At 44.6% G+C, this 18394-nt stretch overlaps 1 protein-coding gene and 1 long non-coding RNA gene across 5 annotated transcripts in view; one reads left to right on the top strand and one right to left on the bottom strand.

Moving 5' to 3' along the window:
* LOC115266350 (protein outspread) overlaps nucleotides 1-18394 on the top strand; it is a 709621-nt gene that overhangs the window by 327848 nt on the left and 363379 nt on the right. The window lies entirely within an intron of this gene.
* Nucleotides 1-18394, bottom strand: part of LOC134288018 (uncharacterized) — a 149575-nt gene that overhangs the window by 130069 nt on the left and 1112 nt on the right. The window lies entirely within an intron of this gene.

The raw sequence follows: 18394 nt of genomic DNA on the forward strand, positions 1-18394 counted from the left end.
ACGTTTGACTAGCAGCAACTACGTCACCCCATGCTGCTGAGAGTCAATGATAAGCCCCATCATCCCATCCCTTCCTAAAACATTATTGTTCTCCCTAACCTCGACCAAACCGCGAGTTTTACGGTTCCCCAAAACTAACCTAGCAAATAAGTCAAAAGTATGAAATTGTAAAAAAAAAAGTTTCAAATGAATTCGGCTCCGTTATGCTAAATGGCGCATGAGCCTCAAATAAATGATTAAGTAAAAAAAAGGTCACCGTAAGATTGTGGTCATTGTAAGATTGTGCAACAATTTCAAAGAGATATGTACTTATATACTAACATTGACAACACTAACCGATTTATGATATTCAAAACGCGCATAGTTCGAGAATTTGTCCAGTGAGTCAGCTACAGTCTAGTTTAGAAAAATTAGCATGTTACAGATCAATTAGCGTGCTTCGTCCCTCATCTCGGCTGTTCTATTATATTTTCAATGATCAGATTTGGCACTGCAACCAATAGCATAGAAACGGGTTCAAGTTGCCCAGATCAGGGTATGAGCGCCACAATTTCACAATCACTGCTCAGCACCCAATCCAATCAGCTCCGGTCAGCTGTTAGCATCTTCTATGTTGCACCATGTGGGGCGCATTATGGGGACTTGATCCACTTTGTAGTCTCGTTCGAACGGAAAACCCAGCTAGACGCTCGTGGTTTGGGGGCTCGCCCGCCGGTCGGTGGGTGGGACGCTTTCGATTTTCTTTGCCCCAGTGCAGTCCATGCTTGCAACTGTTTTTTGTCTTTATTTCGTTCCACCGATTTGTAGCGATTTTGCAATGCAACGAGCAGTGTTAAAAAACTCAACATTAATGCTCATGCTTTCAGGACAGCGTTATTGGTGCAGCCGTTGACGCCCCCTTGTCACTATGTGCTAAGGAGCAAAACTTTGCAACAAAAATTTAATTAGATTTTCATATTCAACTAGGTATCCCATGAATCGAATATCAATTTTCAAAACGTGTTTGAATAATGTCGAAAAATTTCATTTTGTGGTCCACGTTGCTAGTGCAAGGCCAGTTAACCACCGCGCTGCAGCAGCTTCTCAGAATCGGTTTGGGAACGTGAAATTGTGCACCACGTATGAATTAATCGGAGGAATTTTAATTGGCATTTAGTGGTCGCTTGGTCGGTCGGTCGGAGCACTGCCATAATACGGTCTTCCTCCCTCACTTGGGGGCTCGTCGATTCTGTCGACTCGAGTCGTCGTATCTTCTGTGGAGGCCTCCGCTAGTCCCCTAGTCAGCGAGCGATACGCCTTTTTAGCAGCCGTGTGATTGACGCTGCTGTTAAGGAATTTATGTTTATTTTCCGCTTGCCTGAGCTCGCCGCGCTGGGTTGGAGAGCTGAGCTGAGCTGACGTAATATTGCATGACTCGGATAGAGATCGCATCGCTTTTCGGTGCAGCGAGATAAATAATTTTAAGCAACATACCGTGCTGAGGATATTGAAGTAATGGCTTACTAAATGGTTTGTTTTTGTTTTCTTTCTCTATTTCCAGGTAAGCTTCGTTCTCATTGGAAGTTTGAAAACAGCTTTGGATATGGCATTGCGGACAGGTATGCGACATCAGCGTGTATTGAAGGCCCATACAACCATAGTAGCATAGTAGTAATACCGTGAATAAGGGTTCATCTGATTAGTATACTTTTGCCACCGGAACCGGTGGTCCATACTGGTCCATAGTATTATTCTGAGCCAATTCAGACAACTACTACCGACATTACACAGTTCAAGACCAACAATTGAAAAGGCCGCATCAAAATTGCGTAAACAAACACGTTTTCGTCGACTTGAGGCCTTCCGAGATCCACACTCGCATCTCGCCGCCACTATCAGACAGCTTGGTATTTACGCTTTCTGTTAGTGGGGGTGAGGTGTGTGGGCGAAGTTCAGTAACTGTAACTGTTTGCAAGTGACTGTTAGCATCTCTGTGAGTATCTGTCTGAAATAATGAAAAGCAATCTCTTATAGCCGATGCTGCAATTGCATAGATATTCAGCATAGCTATGCTGAGGGTGACGGGTTCGAGTCCCGATCAGTCCAATATTTCCAAATGAAAGAGAACATACATCTGTAGCCGACCCATTGATACCTGATACCCGGTCAGTCCAGGAGCTTTTTTTTCCATAGTGGGAAAATCTGCTCAACAAACACCCTAACAGGAAGGTTAGGGTAGTGTGGGTTTAAGGCCGTCTTCTACAACAGTAGTAAAAGCCAGGACTGCTCTCTTCTCGACCCACTAAAACACATTCCTATGGTCGCCAAACCCTTCGTCTCTCCGGAACCATCAAGAAGGCATTGCTTCAGAGAGAGGCTAGTGCACATCGCACCCTCAAGGTTAGCTGCGTAGCCTGCAACAACGAACATCGATGACGCGCTTTGGAGAGTCCATCACGGTAGCATGCTGGCGCTTAGCCAGTTTCCCGAGTGGTCCTCACCACTTCCTTTGTCCTCGGAAGGCGGGCAGGGTCAACCACGCCAGCGCTCAACTGCTTGGCAGACATCAAGAACTGATGCCCACGTGCAACCCAAACTGACCTGCTGAAGGCAAGGGTATCACTACCCTTTAGGCCCTATCAGCTGCACCAGAAGGTTGCTGACAGCAGGGTCTCCACCTGCCCCGACCCTTGCCGGGACCCCTATCCAACCGCGAGGTCGGATCCAACCCAGTAGACCGACGCCACGACAGCACCACTACCGAGAATTCCTCTCCGCAGCCACTTAATCGCTGTAAGGGTCGATCTCGACCGCTGGGCACCGGTATGACCTACGATGCCGACTCCGAACCCCTGGACCACCTCTTTTACTGCATCTGAACTAGCCATTCTCCGAGTCCACGCGCCACCTCCTCTGTAGCTCCCAGACGATATGGGTGATAGCCGTTGAAACGGCGTTCCAGCCAAACTCATCCCTACACATCCTCTAAACCATATTGTCCGGAGTTGTGTCCTCCCCGCATGTGGCAAGCATGCGGTCACGCAATGTGCGAAAACGCGGGCACACGAACAAAACGTGTTCCGCCGTTTCCTCTAAAGCATTGCACACTGGGCATTCGGGAGAATCCGCATGCCCGAAACGGTGTAGATACTGTCGGAATCAACCATGACCTGAAAGGACCTGTGTCAGATGGAATGTTACTTCCTCATGGCGCCTATTAATCCAACTATCTACCCTCGGTATCAACCTATGGGTCCATCTTCCTTTGGTGGAACTGTCCCACGCGCGCTTCAATTTGTCTATAGAGGCCATCCTGGCAGTCCTGCGTATGCCTCTTGTGCCGCGCATTTCGAAGCACTCCATGTCCTCACTGATAAGAATGCCGATAGGTACCATACCAGTAATGAAGCAGAGAGCGTCGTGTGACACGGTACGGTATACGCTCGCAACCCCCTGGCGCATTAGCCTGTAAGTACTTTCCAGCTTCCGTCGGTAGCATTTAGTACTTAGCGCAGTGCCCCACGCCGGGCCGCCATATCTAAGTATGGACGTAGCAACACTAGCTAGAAGCTTGCGCTTACTGGCGTACACCGCAGAGTTATTGGACATCATCCGAGACAGTGCCGCAATAGCTGTGGAGGCTCTTTTACAGGCATAATCGACGTGGCTACCGAAGGTAAGCTTATCGTCGATCATCACGCCCAAATGTTTGACGGAGCGCTTTGACAGGATAGTGCACTCACCTACACTGATCTCCGCTTGCTGCTCTGACTTCCGGTTGTTAACAACCGTCACCTCAGCTTTGTGGTGAGCCAGCTCCAGTTTCCTGGACCGCATCCACGCCTCCACAACCTTTATCGAGTGGTCGGTAGTCAACTTCACCTCCTCGATCGTTTCACCGTAGACTTCGAGCGTAATGTCATCGGCAAATCCGTCAATCTCTACTCCCACTTGGGTTCTCTAACCTGAACACCTCGTCGTACATGACATTCCATAACACCGGACCCAGGATGGAACCTTGTGGGACTCCTGAGGTTATATGAAAGCATTTCCGACCCACCTCCGTGTCGTAGACTAGTACACGATTCTGAAAGTAACTTCCGAGAATCTTGTACTGGTTCTCCGGTATCCGAGACGCAAGAACGCATAGGCAATAACAGCCAGCTGGTGCTATTAAATGCATTCCTAACATCCAGAGTCACTACCGCACAGAAACGAATTCCCCTCCTCTTAAGCTCGAGTGCTTTTTCGGCGGTTTTTGTAACCGACAAGATAGCGTCTACGGTGAACCTCCCCTTCCGGAAGCCGTACTGGATTCTCGAAAGGCCATTTTCGCCCTCGGTGAACCTCAACATTCTATTGAGGATGATCTTTTCGAGCGCCTTCCCCGCCGTGTCTATCAAGCATATTGGTCTATATGCCGACGGGTCTCCGGGTGGTTTCCCCACCTTTGGCAATCGTACCAGGCTCTGTCTCTTCCAAGCTTCTGGGAAAACTCCTTCGTCCAGGCATTTCTGCATAGCAGACCTGAACATCTCGGGAGCCTCTGCAATAGCTACTTTAAAGGCCAGGTTCGGAACTCCGTCCGGACCTGGTGCCTTACCTACGCCAAGGGACTTTGCTATCCCCGCAAGTTCCACATCGGTGACCCTCTACTCATCGCAAGCCCCAGTCCCCGGCTGTCCTACGAAAGGAGGCCTAGGACTAGGATCATGACGCGGAAAAAGCCCTTCGATGATCCCCTCCAACATCGCTGGAGATTGCTCTGTAGGAGCCATTACACCTCTCGTCTTGTCCATAACGATCCTGTAGGCATCACCCCACGGGTTTGCATTGGCACTCTGGCAGATACCCTCAAAGCAGGCCTTTTTGCTTGCTCAAAGCAGGCCTTGGTCTTAAGCGCGGCTTTTACAGCGGCGAACACCACCCGCCGTTCGTTTCGCTCTTCCTCTGATCGTGCTCGCTGCATCCGTCGCCTAGCCCGTAGGCAGACGCGGCGCAGGTCTGCAATCGCGTCGGTCCACCAGTAAGCCGGTGGTCTCCCATTTCTAGGGTGGACTCGCCTAGGCATGGTCGCATCCCACGCACGCAGTCCAGGAGCTTTACGTAATGGAAATGTCCTCCACTACCTTGAGCATAGAGTATCTTCGTGCCAGCCATACGATGCAATATAGTCATAGGCAGAGAAAGCTCTCAGTTAATAATCGTGGAATTGCATCATAGCATCCTGAAAAGCTTAGAAGCAGACTTTGCACCAGTGGGGACGTTACGTCAAGAAGAAGAAAAAAAGTAGCTGCTAAAACCTATATAAATTACAGGCTTTTTAAGTTTGTATTAAAGATTTTCTTCAGTGATTCCTGCTAAGATACCAACGAAAATTTCTTCAGTTATTTTACCAGAGATTCTTGCGGAAAATTCCCTTCAGGAATTGTTGCAGAGATTCCTCAGAAAATTTCTACAAGGATTCCTCCAGGGTTTCCTAATTGGACTCCTCTGTGATTTCTGCAAGGATTTTTTTTTGAGGATTCCTTCAGGTATTCCTACTAATATGCTCCCGCCACTAATTCATAAATTCTCACTGGCATTCCTCTAGTTGTTTCTGTACTATCCAGGAATTCCTGCAGGAATTTCTGCTTTTGTAGTTTTTGCTGCGATTCTTACACGATCCTCTAGGCAATTCTTATTGGGATTCCTACAGAAATGCCTTCTGCAATTGCTCTAGAAAAAGCTCCACCGATATTTTTTGCAGAAATTCCTCGTCAGCTTCACCTACGAATACTTTAATAATTGAATTCTTGTAGAAATCAATGGTGGAATCTCTACCATAGAGATTCAAGAATAGAGCTTCTACCATTGATTGTTACAAGAATTCATCCAAGAGTTGCTCAAGGGATTCTCCATGAATTCTTCCATTCATTCCTCAAGCAATACTGCCAAAAATTTCTCCCCAAATTCCTCAAATGGTTTCTCTAACAATCCTCCAGAGATTCCTTAAGAAATTTTCAACAATTTCTGCAGGGATTCCTCAGTGAAGCCTAAAGGTATTCCACCAAAGATTTCATTAGGGATTCCTCTTAGATTCTCCTAGGAATGTCTCTAGGAATTCGTCAGAGATTCTTCCATCCGGAATTTCATTCCGTTCTTTAATCATTACTCAAAAAATTTGCAAGGATTCATTAAGTGAATCCTCAAAATTTCATAACAGTGATTTTACAGGCATTCCTCAACAGACTCCCCCAAGGATCCCGCTAAGCATTTGTTTTATGGAGTTTTTTTTACAGGAGTTTCTGCAGGGATCCCTCAGTGAATCTTCAAACACTTTCTTCATAAATTCTTCTAGGAATTCATCCAAGGATTTATCAAGGAGTCCTTCTTAGCATTCTTTCGGAAATTCTTTAAAAAATCGACTACAGGGATTTTATCAAGCACTCCTCAATGAGCTCCCCATGAAGCCCTTGAGAGATTTCTCTAGGGATTCTCCAAAGAATCCTTCATTGACTACTCGAGGAATTCCATCGGATATTCCTTTTCAGATTCCTCAAGTGGTTGCTCCAAGAATATTTCTTAAGAGTCATCAGAGATTCTTCCAGTGATTTGACAAGAAATTCACAACAATTCCTGCAAGGATTCCTCATTGGGGCCTCAAGATATTCCTTCGGAGACTTCAACAGATATTCCTATTGAGATTTCTCAAAAAAAATCTTTAAAAATTCCATCCGGAATTCCATTTCTTCGATGTCCTTCAAATGGTTCCCTCAAGTATTTCTCCAAAAACAATCCAGAAATTCTCCAGTTATTTCTCAAAAAATTCTCAACAGTATCTTTTTCAGGTATTCCTTAATAGATTTCTTCATAGATTCCTCTTGGGATTTTTTTTTTTAATTCAAGAATTTCTTCAGATATTTAGTTTTAGATTCCCCAAGTGGTTGCTTTGCGGATTTCCCTAAAGATTGTCCAGAGATTTTTCCAGTGATTTCACATGAAATTCATTGCAGAGGCTGAGGAGTGTAGAATTAGCATCTAAGTTAAAATACACAAAAATAAAAACTAAAAACCCTAATTAATCCACCTAGCGGTGATGGCGCCTTCCTCGTGCCTTCGAAACCCCATTTAAATAAAACTCAAGCGAAATGTTGATGTAATCACACTTCTATACAATTAACAGAAATCCATTTCATGATACCAGAAATCATATCGTTTATCTGGCTTTTAATGTTTGAGCATCAAACTCTTAAGAAAAAGACGCTATCTTGAATTTGAAGAGCCATTTAGGATTTAAGATTGTCATCTTGGATGTTCTGGTCGTTACTTTTGGCGTCCAGGCATCTTCCCTACGAAAAATATACTTCATTAAACAGCCGCCATCTTGATTTTGGACCAACATCTTGGATATTCAAGTCGACATTTTTGGAATCCAGACATCATCCACATACCAAATACACCAAAATGCATTGTTTCAGGCCCTAAAACTCCATTAAAGAGCCGCGATTTTGAATTCGGAGCCGCCATCTTAAATTTTAGATCGCCATCTTGGATATCCTGATCGCCATTTTGGACTCTGGAAGTTTTCCCCATAACAAATATACCAATATTGCATGGTTTTAGAGCCTAAAACTTCATTGAACAGCCGTTAGAACCACCTTGGATTTAAGATCGCCATCTTGTACATTCTGGTCGCCATTTTTTTACTCCGGACATCTTTCCCATACCAAATATACCCATATTGCATAGTTTTAGAGCCTTAAACTTCTTTAAATAGGCGCCATCTTGAATTTGAAGCCATTATCTTGGATTTCAGACCGCCATCTTGGATATTATAGTCGCACATTTTAGGAGTCCATACATCTTCCACATATCAAATATTTCCATATAGCATGCTTTAAGAGCCTAAATCTCTATTAAACAGCCACCATATTAAATTTTGAGCAGCCACCTTGAACATTTGGCTGCCATCTTGAATTTTGGACCGACATCGTGGAGCTTCTGGTCTCCAGTGTTGATTTCCGCACAAAACTCGCCAACCATGCTAAAGGTTACAAAAATCGCCGCAGTTTGATGTATCGCATGATGGGACTAGTTCAATTTTATGTACGGCCAGTTCTACCGATGCGGGTCCGGATCACTGAAATGGCCATAACTCCGGAACGCCTTGGCCGATCTGGACCATTTTTGATAGCAAACAATTCCGGTTAGATTCAAGCAATACGAAAAATCAGCCAATGGGAAGTGAATTAAAAGTGAGTGAACTTGTTTTGCGCACATACATACGTACATACATACACACATACATACACATATACAGACATAATCTTAATTCGTTGAACTGAGTTGATTGGTATATGCGACTTGATCCTCCGAGCCCAGTCTTCCCAAACGAACACCAAACTCGCTATGTACTGCTGTATTTATACTCCGTCTGTACTCTGACTGTGCGTTCGTACCGCAACACACAAATCTGTACCCAAACGTGTACTCATGTTCAAAGTTCGTTTCAAACACAAGTTCGAACATATGTACAGTACATGTGTACCGTGCGAAACGAAGTGGGAAGCAATCGTGCAAAAAAGAACTTTCTCGAATGACGATTGACAGTTCGGCACCAATCTTTTGCCAATCCGAACGCCGCTTCGAGTTTCATTCTCGGTTAGTGCTCGGATCGATTTTCGTTTTGTACTTCTGTGCGTACACAAGTTTTGTACTTAAGGGCGGACGGGACGATCGGGGAAATATCCGCCATTGCTCTGTTGCTACTAAGATGGTAATCTCAGATTCTACTTCATATTTTGCAACAAAAACCTATCACTGTGTATGCTCACTTGCAGTGCATATGCTGATTGTTTTTCAGCATCTTCAGTGCGATAGAACTCGAGATTACTATCTTTAAAATCGCGAGGCAAATTGTTAGAAAGAGAGGCAAGATAGGAAAAATAACACGGCGTCCCGTTTCACCTTAAGTACTCTTCGGTACGGAGTACGGTAGCAAACACGGGTACTCCGATGTTTGGCGTTTGATGTTCAACACAAGGGCGAGAAAACGTACAGAAGTTGAACATGTGTCAAGTTTATGGAAAGACTCGGACCGAGCCTTTTTTCGAAAAATCGTTTTTTGAGTGAACATATAGTTTTTTAGTACACTAAGTGTACGAGAAAGTCAAAACGCTACTTTCGAGCTTTTTAGCTTTAGTTATCGAACTAATCCAATAGATTCCAAGATCTTTTTTTGTAGCAAATTTAATAATCTTTCAAATGCGATAAGTTTGACCATTTTCAAGTTATAGCCAGTTTGAGACAAGCAAAGTCAAAAGTTCAATTACTACGTAACGGTTGAGATTTGACCATATGCGCAGGGATGGAAAATGATGAAGATTGCAGCTGAGTAGACACAAACCATATCAAACATACTCGTGAACAACAGGGGCCCGAGAATACTCGCACTTCTTTATTCGTGAGTAAACGAAGCTGGCAAGCACTCGCATGTGATTCGCAAAGCCTCATGAGTTTTTTTTTGCATTTTGACGAAAAACGTATTTTAACGACTGACAGTGCTGCTTTTCAGGAACAATGAAGCATAAAGCATTAGTTTATGTTGGATAATCACTGGATTTGCTATTATAACCACAACAAAATGCACTTCCCGCACCTCCACTAGTTCTTCACGAATAAAAGCTCATGAGTGTTTCTGTTTTTGTTTTGCTTCTTACTCACGAAGCAGGTGGATGCGAATAAGCTCACACACTGTTTACTCTCGGCATCGTGAGTAAGCCTTGTGTTGGCTTTACACTCGCGAATTGCTTCATGAGGAGAGTAATTCCATCACTGCATATGCGTAAAACATTTTTTTCACCGGTCTGAACAATATCTTTGATAACCAGTCATCAGGTTATCAGAAAGCTGTTATTTGTTGTATCGCATGCATGAGTTTGGTACTCTTTTATATTTGGCCACATCCGTCGGGACCCCCGGAACCGGTTCAGACATGGTCTGATACTGTTTTCCTGCTAACCGTTCATCAGGTTATCAAAAATGCCGCTGTTTGATGTGTCGCATGCATGGGTTTGGTACTCTTTTAAATTTGGCCACTTCCGGTGGGACATCCGGAACCGGTTCCGGAAAACTACCGGTTCAGATATGGTCTGATACAGATTTCCTGCTTACCGTTCATAAGATTATCGAAAATGCCGTTGTTTGATGTGTCGCATGCATCGGTATGGTACTCGTTTATATTTGGCCACTTCCGGCGGAACATCAGGAACCGGTTCCGGAACACTACCGGTTCAGATATGGTCTGATACTGTTTTCCTGCTTACCGTTTCTCAGGTTATCGAAAATGCCGCTGTTTGATGTGTCGCATGCATGGGTTGGGTTCACTTTTATATTAGGCCATTTTCGGCGCGACACCCGGAACTGGTTCCGGAATACAACGGCTGTCTTTAATGTGGTCCTAACCTATTTCTTCTATTTCATTGATAATCAGTAATCAGGTTATCAGAAAAGCCGTTATTTGTTGTATCGCATGCATGGGTTAGGTACTCTTTTTTATTATGCCACATCCGTCGGGACCCCTGGAACCGGTTCCGGAACACTACTGGTTCAGATATGGTCCAATATTGTTTTCCTGCTAACCGTTCATCAGGTTATCGAAAATGCCGCTGTTTGATGTGTCGCATGCATGGGTTTGGTACTCTTTTATATTTGGCCACTTCCGGTGGGACACCCGGAACCGGTTCTGGAATACTACCGGTTCAGATGTGGTCTGATACTGTTTTCCTGCTAACCGTTCATCAGATTATCGAAAAAGCCGCTGTTTGATGTGTCGCATGTATGAGTTATGTTCAATTTGATATTTGGCCAATTCCGGCGGGACACCCAGAACCGGTTCCGGAACACTACCGGTTCAGATATGGTCTGATACTATTTTCCTGCTCACCGTCCATCTGATAATCGTAAATGACGTGATTTGATGGGTCGCATGCATGGGTTTGGTGCATGTTCATGTCTGGCCCCTTCCAGGGGTACCGATCCGGAACACCGAAATGGCCATAACTCCGGAACGGCTGGACCGATCCGAACCATTTTCAATAGGAAACAATGGGACCAGATTCTGCGTCGAATGAGCCGTTGATCGTTAAAATCGGTTGATGTTTACTATCTAAAAGTGAGGTGACCTTTTTTTGTACACATACACACACACATACATACACACACACACACATACACACACAGACATCATCTCAACTCGTCGAGCTGAGTCGATTGGTATATGGAACTTGCCCCTGCGGGGGCTGTATCAAAGTTTCATTTTTGGAGTGAACATATAGCCTTTCGGTACACCTTGGTGTACGAGAAAGGCAAAAAAAAAATTGCAGAGGCTTTTGCTTGAATTCCTGAATGGGCTTCCTAATGAATTCCTCTAGGGATTATTTTAAGGATTTCTGCAAGAATTTATTGATGAACTTCTCCATGGATTCCTCTAAGGATTTTTCAGGAATACCTTCCGGGACTGATTTGTGATGCCTCAAGGCATTCGTACAGGGATTGCTCAAAAGATTTCCCCATGAATTAATCTAGGCATTCCTCGAAGGATTTATCCAAAAATGTATTTTGGAATTCCTCCAAGAATTCCTCAAGATTTTCTCTACAAGGATTTTTTCAAGCATACCGAAATGGACTCCCCCACTAATTCCTCCAAGAATTTCTCTAGAGCTTCTCTAGGAATTCTACAGGGATTTTCTTTTGATTCATCAAAGAATCCCATCAGATATTTCATCCTAGATTTCCCAAGAGGTTGCTCACATGATTTCTCTGAAGATGTTCCAGAGATGCCTATAGTGATGTCACAAGAAATTCACAACAGGGAGTTTTCAGGGTTTTATCAATGGATTTCTCTATAAATTCCTCTAATTAACAACTGTGGAAGTGGTCATAGAACAGCGGGCTTTGTCCCAGTGAAACGTTTCGCCTAGAAGAAGAAGAGAAGTGGATTGCTCTAGTGATTTACCAGGAATTCCTGCAGGGATATCTCAGCGATGCCTCAAAATATTTCATCCACGAACTCCTGTAGGAATTTCTCTAGGCCTTTCTCCAAAGATTCCTCAGAGGTTCAGGTGTTTTGGAATTTCTCCAGGATTTTGTGTATGAATTGTTCAGGGATTCATCAAGAAATTTCATCAGGAATTTCATTCTTCATTCTTTAAGTGGTTTCTTCAAGGATTTCTCTAAAAATTCTTCAATGATCTCTCTAGTGATTGCTCAATGAGCTTCTGCATAGATTTTTCTAGAATTTTTTTTCAGTTATTTCTTAAGAAGTTTTACTGGATTTTTCTACGGGTTTTTCAAAGAACTTTCCTGGGATTCCAAAAGTGATTTCAAAAAGGGATTTCTCGAGATGAGTTTTTAAGGAGCATCCAGAAGTTTATCAGGAAATAATTTTAGGGTTTTGTTTTCAGGGATTTCTCTAGGGATTCCTTCACTAATTTTTAAAGAATTTATCTAGTATATATCTAGGGCCCATATAGCCGAGGCGGTAAACGCACGGGTATTCAGCATGACCATGCTGAGGGTGACGGGTTCGATTCCCGGTCGGTCCAGGATCTTTTCGTTAAGGAAATTTCCTTGACTTCCTTGGACATAGAGTATCTTCGTGCCTGCCACACGATATACACATGCAAAATGGTCATTGGCAGAGGAAGCTCTCAGTTAATAACTGTGGAAGTGCTCATAGAACACTAAGCTGAGAAGCAGGCTTTGTCCCAGTGAGGACATTACGCCAAGAAGAGAGAGAGAGAGATATCTAGGAATTCATCTAAGAATACCTTCAGAGATTCCTCCAAATATTTCCATGTTTAATGTGATTTAATGAGATTTATTTGAACATTCCATTGTCCTCAGCTCCTCCGAAATACTTTCGCAAAAAAAAGAATAAAAGGGAAGTCCTTTCTAAAAAGAAAACTAAATGGAACTGAAACTTCGAAAGGTTTGTATTTTCGTCTCTTCATCACCAGTCGACGGAGGGCCTCCAAGGTCAAACAACAGTTAGCACTCAAGTGAATCGCTAAAAGAACCTGTCGGAGAGGGAAGAAATAATACACAATAACCTGTACAGCGCGGCGATCAATGCGATCGAGATCGAGACTCGTGTAGGGCGCGATCGCGCGCGAGAGGACAGATGAACAACAAAACAAGGCCAACAACACAACAAATCGAGAGGAGATGAATTTTAATCATAAAACGTGCTTCACACTTTAAAACCCCGATCGATGATGATGGCCAGCACAGCAGCATGAGTGGATTTTCGAGAGGGCGAGACCATCATCGCATCGGTGGTGGTGGCGGCAGCGGCATGTTACGCAACGTTTTCGACCGATTGATTTGCGCGATTGAACAACCTGTTGGGTGCTGGGTAGACAGAGAGACTAGGCACCAGCATTTTAAGCGCTGTTTTTGCACCACCACCCGTCACTTGGGCGATCGGTGATCGGTGCAACTATGTTGAAGGTAGATGATGGTCATCAGCGGCAATTTGTGGGTTCATCATCTTCACTCTGATGATCAGTCCAAATGAAGCAGCAGAGCAAACGGCCGGTGCGATTGCTACAATGGAGCTGGATGGCATTATTGTTTTGGGATTGATGTCGAATGTTTTATTTTATGCCAAACAGGTGAATGTGAAACTAACTGAAATTTATGCAGCACTTTTGTAAATTGAAACATTGCACCCTCCACAAAAGGAATTCCAACAAAAATGTGCAAAAATGTGAATTTGTGCACACAAAAGTAACATGTAAGTAAGCCTAATAAGAAGGGCAATTTACGCACACTTTGGTATGTGCCCTATCTTGTCATCCGAGCAACGATTCCTGGTTGCACCTTCTTTTTTTTAAATTCAACAATTCTTTGAAATTATATTTCCATGTGGCAGCCAGCATTTTTATTTTGTCTATTAGTAAATTTTCCTCCCGGTTACTGCACATGGAGACTGGCGTAGTCTTGGGCTGCGTACCATTGACAGTTGCACAAAACTTCTGCAAATCGTTTCGAACTACGCGTTCTACATTCCAGTAATCACACTGTATTCTGTCCTGAACCCAACTACGAATATTCGTCAGCATTTAATAGTTAAAAATGCTCGACGGCATCGAAAATTCTGCAAGTAAGTGATCGCAGTATTTAGGGTGCTCAGTACATTCAATTGGACAGCTCATCACTAATTCGGTGTATTTTTCAAGTGAAGCTTTTACGCCTTCTGTGGTAATTACATAGTCCTTTTTGTACTATTCACTCCTTGTCACACAAGCCCTTGTAAGGAGCTAATTTGTTAATTTTGATGTTGATCGACACACTATTCTCTCTGTACTTCAAGCACGGTTTGGGACACCATGGAAAATTCAGAATCAAACTTGTTCACACTGTTCACATTCTTTTACTTGACTAATAAGTCAAGATAACCGACCACGTTAAACTAGCTCCAAAGAATCTATTTTACAATATTTGATTCTTAAATCTGCTAATTCATATCCTCTCTGGAGCCACCATCTAGCAATGAAGATCTCGTGATTTGACGATCCAAATTTCTTGTACACTCCAGTAGCTGTTACATCACGCACGACTCCATCTGGACCGAGGTGGAGGCATGCTATCCTCACGTAGCACGACGATGCTGCCGATTTGGAAATGGTTGACCGACAGTCTCTTCGTTGTTATTTACTGCTGTGTCAGATACTGTTAGATCCACCGTTACCAATAGCGATGTTTTCACCAGGTGCTCACCGGCTTCTTATAATCCTCCGGAGTTGGGCACACGGGTGGAATAAACTGCCACTTGATTCCTTGCTAAATTAGATAGTTGTTAATAGTTACTAGACTGTTAACCGAGTGTATTTCAGCATAGAATTCTCGTTAGCCAATGAACCTTCGTAACACAGAGGGACAAGCGCACAGCGGTAGACAGGTTACCCGCTATCTCAAGGTGCATCGTCTTTGTTATGAAACAAACGATTACTGCTCCTGCGTAGAGTGTGGCTGACCCACCTCCACTTTCTGTCGTTATCGGCTTTTGATGACATCGACGATGGAACTCCACGTTGGAGATCCGATTGTGAGGCCACCATGCACGCATTATATACCGGCACCACAGGTATCTATTGATGAAGATCAGCAGCCGTTGAGTGTGCTTTATTGATACACACCAAGTTTCACTGGCGTACAACAGCACAGATTTCACGTCCGAGTTGAAAATTCGGATTTTGGTGCGTCGTCAACCAATCTGGTTGTATTCCCATACATTTCTTAAACTCGCAAAAGCAGCCCTCGCCTTCGTGATCCGTGCACCTAAGTCGATTTTGATGCCGCCATCGGCCGCCATTTGGCTACAACGACATTGAAAGCTTTCAACATTCTCCAATGCTTGCGCAGCTACCGTAAAACTAAAAGAGTTGACCGTGTTTACATCCAACGATTTGGTCTTGTTGACGCTGATGGTAAGGCCTGCCGCCGAGGAGCGATTGGCAAGATCATGGAGCTTGCTCTGCATATCAGAGCGCCGTTGAGCTAAAAGAGCAATGCCATCAGTCAATTCGAAGTCATTTAGGTGCTCCATGGTAATGGGCTGCCACAGCAACCCACGATTTGGTTCACGGGCAACCGCACCCACCAGAACCTCGTCGAATAATGAGGAACAGTAGCGGTGATAGTATACATCCTTGACTAACTCCAGCGACGACCTGGATAGGGTCGGACAAAACACCGTTGTGCATAAAAATGCCTTGTACTGTGCTTCAATGCGGCCGATGATTTTTTTCAGGGACACTTTGCGCCTGAGGGTCCCCACATGTTTTCGAGATTGGAACGGTCGAAAGCTTTTTCGTAATCAATGAACACCACGTAGAGAAACTCTTGGAATTCATTTATTTGCTCCAGGATGATACGGAGCGGGACAATATGGTCCACATGGGATCTTTCGTCACAGAATCCTGCTTGCTGTCGTCAGAGAGTAGCGTCAATCTTCTCCTATATTCGGTTAATAGTCCGGCTAAGACGCCTTGCATCACAGTCGAAAAGTAGCGGTTTCCCGTATTTAACAGAATATTTGATGCAGCAGTTGTGCTACGGGGTCATTTGAGCATTTTGGCTGATAAGTGATCAACTCCGAGACGATTTCTTGCAACGGATGGCTTTTTTATTCTCCTGTAATAATGGAGTTTCGGTACTGACACAGGTCATGCGCCGAACCCTTAGCGTTGACGGGCTATGGCTTTGGCTCCTCTTGTTTTTTGCTCGCACGGCTTTGGCGTTCCTTCACTCCTCTTTTTTTTTCTAAACCATAGGGGGAAAAATCTGCTCAACAAACACCCTAACAGGAAGGTCAGGGTAGTGTGGGGTTTAGGCCGTCTTCTACAACAATAGTAAAAGTCAGGACTACTCTATCCTCGACCCACTAAAACACATTTCTATGGTCGCCAAACCCTTCGTCTCTCCGGAACCACCAAGAAGGCATTGCTTCAGAGGGGGGCTAGTGCACATCGCACCCTCAAGGTTAGCTGCGTAGCCTGCAGCAACGAACATCGATGACTCGCTTTGGAGAGTCCATCACGGTAGCATGCTGGTGCTTAGCCAGTTTCCCGAGTGGTCCTCACCACTCCCTTTGTCCTCGGAAGGCGGGCAGGGTCAACCACGCCCGCGCCCAACTGCTTGGGAGACATCAAGAACTGATGCCCACGTGCAACCCAAACTGACCTGCTGAAGGCAAGGGTATCACTACCCTCCAGGCCCTATCAGCTGCACCAGAAGGTTGCTGAGAGCAGGGTCTCCACCTGCCCCGACCCTTGCCGGGACCCCTTTCCTACCGCGGGCTCGGATCCAACCCAGTAGACCGACGCCACGACAGCACCACTACCGGGACTTCCTCTCCGCGGCCACTTAATCGCTGTAAGGGTCGATCTCGACCGCAGGGCACCGGTATGACCTACGAAGCCGACTCCGAACCCCTGGACCACCTCTTGTACTGCATCTGGACTAGGCATTCTCCGAGTCCACGCGCCACAACATGTTTTGAAAAAACTACTTGTTTGCAGTTTTGCTACAGGGTATATTCCCAAATCCTGGAGGGATATTACTGTAAAGTTTATTCCGAAAGTGGGTCGTGCGTCGTATGAAGAAGCAAAGAGTTTCAGACCTATCAGTTTGACCTCTTTTCTTCTGAAATGCTTAGAACGCATTGTGGATCATCACATCCGTGATGTTCATCTGGCCAACGTGCCTCTTCATGTGAACCAACATGCCTACCAATCTGGTAAGTCCACTGTGACTCTTTTACACAAGGTTGTTTACGATATCGAGAAAGCATTCGCTCAAAAGCAATCTTGTTTGGGTGTTTTCTTAGATATCGAGGGTGCCTTTGACAACGTGCCTTTCGATGCCATATTGGAAGCCGCACGGAGTCATGGTATATCTCCAATGATTTCCAATTGGATTCACCAAATGCTCAAAAACCGATATCTCTTCTCGACATTGCGTCTAGCAGGGATTAGGAAATTGAGTGTTTGTGGATGCTCCCAAGGGGGAGTCTTATCACCGCTTTTGTGGAATCTCGTAGCAGATACGCTATTGAGGCAACTCAATAATAGCGGTTTTCCTACTTATGGTTTTGCCGACGACTACCTAACATTGTTAGTCGGTATGTGCATCAGCACCCTTTTCGACCTGATGCAAAACGCCCTTCAGGTAGTTGAGGGTTGGTGTCGCCAATATGGCCTTTCGGTTAATCCGAGTAAAACATCTATTGTTCTTTTCACGGAAAGGCGAAACCGTAATGGCGTTCGACCTTTGCGTCTCTTTGATTCTGAAATCGATGTGACTGAACAGGTAAAGTACGTTGGAGTCATTCTTGATTCCAAGCTTTCCTGGACACCTCACATTTAGTTCAGAATCAAGAAAGCTTGTTTGGCCTTCGGGCAATGCCGGCGTACTTTTGGTACAACTTGGGGTCTAAAACCCAAGTATATCAAATGGATCTTCACAACTGTGGTTCGGCCAATATTGGCTTATGGATGTCTTGTGTGGTGGCAAAAGGGTGAAGTGAGAACGGTCCAATCAAAATTAGGCCATCTCCAAAGGATGTGCTTAATGGCGATGTCTGGAGCGTTCTCTTCAACTCCTACGGCAGCGCTCGAAGTTCTCTTTGACGTTGCCCCACTACACATTCATCTCAAACAAGAAGCCCTTTCTTGCACTTACCGGTTACGGGTACTCGGTCTACTAGAGGAAACTCCTGTGAACCGCACATCAACACACACCTCGTTGTTTCCACTTTTAGTGAATTGAGACAAAATTGTCCTTGCTCCAAGTGATCTTACAATTGCTTGTAATTTTCCATATAGGACATTTTCCACGAAATTCCCTTCCCGGGAAGAGTGGACAT

Source organism: Aedes albopictus, chromosome 2, assembly GCF_035046485.1.
Source record: "Aedes albopictus strain Foshan chromosome 2, AalbF5, whole genome shotgun sequence".
Lineage (NCBI taxonomy): Eukaryota > Metazoa > Arthropoda > Insecta > Diptera > Culicidae > Aedes > Aedes albopictus.